An 8,406-nucleotide genomic window follows, 5' to 3' on the forward strand; every position below is an offset into this window, starting at 1 on the left:
CGCCCCCTTAATCCCACGTAAAGGCAAAACAAAAAAAACAAAACAATGTACTTTAAACAGGCGGTGTGTGTGTGGTTGTATGTGTGGGTGCGTATAGGGTTATGTGCGTTTATGTAGTGTGAAGCAGCTTGAGAGTCAGGAAGTATGAGCGAGGTTCTCTCCAGTGTGAACTCACGGCGCATCGTTACAACCCAAGGATCTGCCCCGGTCCTATGAGAATAGAACGGCAGGTTGGCGAACAATTTGAAACTACGTGAGGGAATTCCGGGATTTCCAATGTCGGCTTCTCAGTGTGGTTTTACCGTGACGCGTCAGGAGGACTTCCCCAGACCACGAACTCCAGCAATCTTTGCGATAGGAAATATGGCCCGTATCCAATTCACTATCGGAACTCCTCCAGGCTCAACTTGGACTCTCTTGCTCCAAACGTGGCTGTGTCTGCGTCAGTGTCTGTTTCTCACACTCACTGAACTCCGTCATTTAATGTGTGAGCCCCTTTATTCAGAAAACCACTCCCATATTGACGATACTGACGTAAATTGGAAGTTACGTTTGTGACTAAAAACTGCTACAACACACACACACGCACAAGCACACACACACTACCACACACACACACACACACATACCCGCACACACTCTCTGTCACACACACACTCAAACACACATATGGTCATACACACGTGCACATACTAAACACACACACCCCCCCCCCCCCCCCCCCCCCCCCACACACACACACACATACACACACCCCTCTATGTAAAAATCAATGTACATTTCATCTACCTTAAATGTAGCTACAGTGGCAGAATTTTCAGTCACACCATGTGCTGTCAAATAACCTTGAATAATAATAAAAAATAAATATATGAAAAAATGTAATTTATGGATACAATTATGCTGCTCAGTGTTCCAGCGCTTTCTCTGCCTGCCTCAGCATGTTTGGCATGAGGTGGAGGGACTTCATCACAGCCTGTGGCCACACTAAGTGCTTCATACTTCACTAAAACAAGACCAGGGCAGAGGGATTGAGCATTGACAGCACACAATCAAACCCAGTGGTGTAGTCCAGGGTAAACGCAGGTATACGGAGTATACCCACTTATTTTTCAGTCAGCATTGCGTATACCCACTTCTCAAAACAGGGCGTTTATCCTGTGCTGTCTGGGCTGCTTAAAAAAATTAAGAGTATACCCACTTTTCCAGGGACCACAACACCACTGATCAAACCACAACATGACACGAGTGATTCACATGGGGTTCGACACTGACACGTCACCATGGAGGCCACTCATGGTGCTCCTACTGTCTATGCCATGAGTGTGGACTCGCATCGACTAAAACATAATGAAAGAGAGAGCAGCTGTAATGTTTTCCAATCATTTTCACTCTTGTCTCAATACCACGAACGCTTTTCTCAAACACTTCACACAGAGGACTTTACAGACACACACCTCAGCATATCAGTTAACCTTTGGTGCAAAATGCACTACAACCACCAAAACACAACTCATGCTGCCGTAACTTTAGCACAGAGTACAATGAGATAAAAAAAACACTAACAACTCGAACCATTGCCAATTGCATATATAACATGTTGCTGTGCCCTCCAGTTTGGCATAGATTACTGTAGAGTTGCATTGCAAAAACGAGACAAAACATACAGACTCTTCTTTGGACTACAGTAATAAAGTTTGTAATATTACAGTAAACAAATAATTCTAAAATGCTGCAATATGTTTCATTACAGCTATATGCTAAAATTGCATGTTTTACTGCACTATATAGGCATACTACATTACAACCAAAAGGCCTGAATATGCTATGTATCTACTGCAGTATTTTCAATGCAGTAAATTACATACATCAACCCAAGATAGAGTCTGCCAAACACTAGAAGTCTGCTGTAACCCTAATGCTGATCCATTTTGTCCTCCGCTTTTGGTGTCAAATTTTTACATGTTTGAACTTCACATTTACGGTAACATTCTCCTCTGCATTGCATCTTGGAAATACATCATCCAAGCCAAATATCTGAAGAAAGTGTTCATATGCCAGTTTGCCTCTCACAATAGATGTCACAATTGAGTGTGGTAAATTTACTGTTCTAAAACTGATTGTTCAAATCCTTGATTGTGATTGGCTTCGTGCCGTGCCTAACAACTCCCCTTACCTGTTCTAAAATCAGCGCAAACCACGGCCTCTTGGGGCTAATTGCTTAATAATTGCATGCTTCAATCACTGTCTTTCACTGATAGCCTATGACTTACATATAGAGCAGTACTGCAATAGGGAAAACAACTCTTCAGGAACAGTAACATCTATGTTTGCCTTGTGTAGAGATAGTAAGAAGTCTGTAACATTACGTAATCATTGTGACTTCTTTGACTGTGCCATTTTAGTTTTGAATCTTTGTGCATTATAACCCCTTATAACCCCTGCAGTAGTCTACTGGCCTTACCAAGCTTCAGGGCTGGACTGGGGAAATTTTTCAGGCCGGGCATTTTTAATCAAGAGCAGGCCACCACCAAGTATTGACGGGGGAAAATGTAAGCGCGCTGTGTGACAGCGTGGGTTTTTTCCACAACTGCTTTTGACATGCGTACCCCTTAAGCCTTTTTGTCACACCGTGAGTACCCCTTCACTCATGCAGTGACTATGCTGCACACATTCGTTAATTTATCCACATACCCCCTGCAGTTTGCTTGCGCACCTCAGGTGGTATGTATCACTTACCCCTTGTTGGGAATCACTGCCTTAAACGATCAATGTGCACTAGGAGACACAAACATTTTAACACTATGAGAAGCATTATGAAAAGTTCTCCCAAAATACTGTTATCGTAGGCTTATCAAAAGTATGATCTATTGACCGTAGGTCACATTACTTTTTAGAGATGTCATTTCTTTCAACCTTGTTACTTAAATTTAAGTAAAGGAATTATATTAAAAAATATGAATTAACTTAATCTGATCCACTATGATTGTTTCAAGTCAGCTTATTATTTTACCTCATCACAAAAGCAGCCTTTTCATCAGATCGCTCTTCTCGGCTACCCTGAAAATGATGACATCTGTACAGTGGCGTAACGTGGTTACGACGGGCCCCGGTGCACGGTATTTTGACGGCCCTATAGTTACTTTGGTGTTCCCTATTACGCTAAACAAAGGTGTTTGTAATCGATATGATTGTGACAGGTGTGTACACAAAGAACGAAATCTTGTTTAACTCATTAGAAATGGTCAGAAAGTAGCCTAGATAGCACTGTTTGCGATAACCCTTATCTTAAAAATGACAGACGTCCCACATAACGTAATTAACTAATTTATTAAGAGGAACAGCAAACATATATTAACAATATTTACAAGAAAAAGTTTCAATAGGATATTTAAATTGTGTATACAAGCAACTTAGACACGACGAAACTAACTAAATTATTAAACACAGACACACACGTTCTGTTTTCCATCCTCCTGGCCATGGTGCGGTCACTTATGGCCCGACACCTCTCACACTCAGTCCTCTTGCTCTTTGAAAGTAGACAGGAAAGTGACAAATGTATTAGAAACATGGATAGCGACGCGCTCCGACTCGGGGTAACGTAAACACAGGGTCAAAGTGTGCTAAAGCGTTCTTAAAACACGGATGACAAGCGACACACCTGCTTTACCCACATCTGAAAAACACATAATGAAACGGGTGCTCCACTGCGACTTGTTAAAGGGGGCATGGCAGCCCATCAAATACCCTTATACTACTCACCTATTTGAATGGCATTCGACGAGCCTTGTGTGCTAGCAGGAGGGTCGTAGCACTAGCAGACTCCACGGACTGGCGAACGTTTGTTGAAAAATAAAAATAATCTAATTTAGGTAGCTTTGCCACCTTCTCCTGCAGCTCTTTTCTCTCTTGCCTTTTCTTACTGCCACTTTTGTGTTTATAAGACATTTTCAACAGACTCGTGTAGCCTTCACAATAGGGTATAGCAGTCTTGCTCCTTTGCTATTGACAGTTAGCAGCCTTAATGTCACTCTGTTACCTTTCTCGCAAGACGAATATTTAAATGATCTGGTCCATTAACAGTGTTAAACATGTTACCCAGAAATCCCCAATGCAAATCTGAAATTCTGAATGACAAAATACCAAAGAAAATAACTTATTCGTTTCATTGAATCGTTTTTCTTTATTGTTTCTTCAGTGTATGTAGGTTAATCATGTGCTGTTGTTCTAAATTGCTACTATTTTTTTTGCAAAAATAATACCCACCATGACGAAGATACGTACAGTATTATAGGAGTATAAATAGTTGTCGAGACAACTAACTTTTTAACTAAAGAGGTTAGCGCTGTAAACTTTATCTAGAGTACTTGAAGGCCAGGGCCCGCGGGCAGTTCCGCCTGTTTAACTTGAATTGACGTTAATGTGGCCTGTATTGAAGTTAACGTGGCCTGCTACGTTAGACGCGAGTTTGGCATGAATAAAAAAAATAATAAAAGGCTTCAGGCCACCGGGCAAATGCCCGCCATGCCCTATGCCCAGTCCAGCGGTGCTAAGCTTGTACTACAACAAATGGAACTGCTTCATTGATATTCAGCGCTGCTTGAAACAGAGCAACACAGCTGAGCTCAGTGTCTCCCATTTCCTCACTGAACTCCGCATAAAGTAAGATGGTTAGCCTACGAGTTTTTGGCAATGTCTGTCCTGACATACACTAATGCTTAGAATATTCTAGCTTTTTCATATCATACCACTTCCCATTTATGTAAGTTTTTCATGTTCTCTTTCTTTTTTTTCGTTTTGGTTTTGGATCATCATTCCTTGGAGATTATAAAAATGCAGTGCTCTGCTTTTCTCCTTGACACTGATAAATGCAGAAAAATGAAATGTACCCCTGACATTTTATTACAACACCTAAGAATCCCTCTATCTACGGAGCCCTGTATGCTTCAGATTTGCACTTGTCATGTTGCATCAGTGGAGAACGCACAATCCTGGCACGTGAGCGGTTTTTCCTTTTAGAAACCTAATTCGATTTTCTGTGAACATTGAAATAAATCTCCCTCATTTCTTCCTCTCCTCTTCCTTTTGCGCAGCGATGGACCTGCATGGCTGCCTTAGCGCACATAGTATAAGGTGGGGGATGGGGCAGAGGAGTGGAAGTAGCGTTTCGTAGCCATCGGATCCTGCCAAGACGCGTTCATTCTCGCTCTGCCGTGCCGATGGTTTTTGTAAGCCCTCTCCTTGGCACACCTTGAGCAGCACGGCGCATTAGTGCTTTCAGATTAACTTGAACAGAGCGCTCTTATATAAACAGAGGGATGCAGTCCGATTCGCTCACCTTCAAACCCACGTGCGCGCCGGTCGCTTCCCGGCGTGAGAAACCTCGTGTCCGTCCTCGCCAGGGCAGGAGGCAGTAACAAACCGGAAAGGATGCGCTGGCGCGCGCTGCTGGACCTCCAGGCGCCCGCTGCTGATGCCAGGCCTGGCCGAGCATGGGCATGTGGTGAGCAGAGAGGGCTCGTCATGACAGTGCCCCACCCCTGGTCTCCATGGCAGTATCTTGCCTCTGGGAGGGGCAGAGAGAGGGCAACAGGGGAGAGCTTGTGGTCGGAGAGTGGAAATGCTGTGTGGCTCGGATGCGTAGCAGTGGGGAGTTGCCATAACCTATTACCCTTGGGTCATTATTATGATATGAACCAGGATTCCATTTTGTTTTGGTACAAGTCATCAAAATATTGAAGTACACATTGTTACAATTACTTGCGTATAAGTCAACCAAATAGGGATTTGCAAATTCAGCTGATTTTCTCTCTCTCTCGCTTTCTCGCTCTATATCTCTCAAAATGCTTTTTTTTCTCAAATGTGGAGCTGCATGGAGTTGGCATAACGACCCCCCAGCACCATTAGCAGGCCTTTGTTAATCTCCAGCCCCTTGAGTCATCCTTGATTAGTGGATTATTTTTGCCAGGTTCAAGCCCTTCAGGCAATACAAGCAAATATGCCAGAGATTAGCATGCTTTAAACCTGACCCCCGCCTGTCTCTCAATTTATTCCGCAGTAATCTTTCAGGCAAATATTACACCTTTTTTCTATGAGGCTTTAGCAGGCTATGCAATATGACACTGTGAGTAGAGGAAGGGCATCATCTTCCCTGTTGGACAGCATGATTGGATAATGGCTTATTTGTTTGGAGGATTCTCCCTATGTAAAGAGGGAATGCCTCCTGGGAATTGTTTGCATGTTATTAGAATCTGCTCAGAATCCATGCATAGGTAAAGCACAAACAGGCCTGTGTCGACCATATGTGCATTGGAGCAGGTAATCTTTTGACCTTGACTGGGTATCATGCATGGTTTTATAAGATGCTTCCCCTGACATTTATCTTATTTTATTTATTAACGCACTCATTTTTCACAATTTCTTGACAAGATGCCTACCAAAGCCAATAAGGTTCACTTGATTGATTCCCTTCCCAAGAGTCGTTTCAAGGTGGACTCATCAGAAAGTGTTGCCACAGATGCAAATAGGTCTGGCACCAACCAATAATAATGCTATACTTCATTGCAACAACACCATCGCATATTTGCATCAATTTTCCCATCCAAGTATTGAATTGCACACATTCTCTCTTTTTACAATGATCAGGGGAACGTGCATTGTGTATATTGAGTCGACATCATTTATGTGCTATTTGAAAGCCTAATATAAAAAAGATCACATCAAGTCTCATCCAATCAAATTACACAAGCATCATCATCCATTTTTCTTTTTTTCCCCCATCAGAGTCCTCAAAGGCCCCACCTAATCAGCCCTGAATTCTCTTTTGTTCTGGCACAGTAATCATCTGCATATTTTCTCTTCATAACACAGGCGGGTGTTGTTGTCACCAAGGACGGCTTCCCACTTAGCCAAACAGATTTTATTGACAGGCAGCACGCGTGTCAAGCTAACTTAGCACAGTTCTGTGAGTCATCTCTCCTCCTCTACTTTGTAGGCGGCGCTGTGGTAGAGAACATCGGACAGGCGCAGCTGAATGCGCTGATGTTGCCGCAGAGATCACAGGAGAGTTAGCTGGCTTTGACAAACAACGTCCTTGGCTTGGCTGCACAGCTGTGCGCCATTGTTACGGAACGACCTGTGTTACGTACATTGTGATGCTGTACATGTGGTGTTCTCTGTTGTTCCCTTGTTGTAAAAGGGGTTGATGTGGGTTTTTTCAGGCATGAGCGGCCCTTTGATGTTCCTGTATTGTTACTCTTTCAAACCGAGACTCTTTCATCCTGTCTTCCTCACTCTCTCTCCTCCTCGCACGTCGGCCACATTTCCCTGTTGTTTTCCACTCTTTACATTTCTCTGCCTTTTCTATTGATGTGCTGTTGTGCAACCTGAACCGTCCCTCCAAAGCACACTCGATTGTGAGTGTGTGTGTGTGTGTGTGTGTGTGTGTGTGTGTGTGGATTAGTATTTTTTGAAAACATCAATACGGGCCCGTCTCCCCTCACCTGTCTGGTGCACCACCAAAAACATTACCTTCACACATCACACAAAAGCTCAGACCGAACCTGACAAGTGTGGCGCATTTTGTGATTGCTTAGGTTTTCTGTCCTTTGTTGATCCTCAGCACAGTGAAACAATGTCATTTCTATTTAAGTGTAAGTGTGTGTGTGTGTGTGTGTGTGTGTGTGTGTGTGTGTGTGTGTGTGTGTGATGGATCCAGCATGCTTCTTTCCCTTTGTGAGCTGTTGAAATCCGCTGCTTTGCTCTGTGCTTCATGTGAAAGTAACATGCCTAGCGTAGACTCTCCCTCTCTCTCTGTGTGCCTCATTGAGAGGCCCATAAATGACCCATCTCCAACCCGAAACACTGGAGGGAGATTGATTGACGATGATATTTACAAAGGAACAGAAATTAGCATGAAAACAAAAAGTCAAGCCAGGCTTTAAGTGGTCAGTTCTCTCAGTATGAAAGTGGATGAAAGCCTGGAATGATCACTCGTCATCATCAGGGCTGCCTGCCTGGAGCCACTTGTCATTTAACTGGGTCTTACATTTTCTTTTCCCTGTTTGATTAAAGTGCTATAGTTAATATACATAGTGGCATAAAAGCACAACCACAAAAACTACCAAGTAAGCTTTTCACAGAGCAGCGTATTTCAGCACTGCGGTTGTCATTAAGTCATATTCAGTTTATTGTGAGTGTGTGTGCGTGTGTGTGTGTGTGTGTGTGTGTGTGTGTGTGTGTGTGTGTGTGCATGTGTGTGTGTGTGTGTGTGTGTGTGTGTGTGTGTGTGTGTGTGCGCATGTCATGATCTTCTTAATTAGGCCCTTATCAGGAGAGAACAGGCCAGATTTAAGCTGTTGTCACATTTGGTACTCCTTGCTGGTCTGAGTTGGAGTGGGATTA

The sequence above is a fragment of the Sprattus sprattus genome, assembly GCF_963457725.1.
Source record: "Sprattus sprattus genome assembly, chromosome: 16".
In the NCBI taxonomy this organism is placed as follows: Eukaryota; Metazoa; Chordata; class Actinopteri; order Clupeiformes; family Clupeidae; genus Sprattus; species Sprattus sprattus.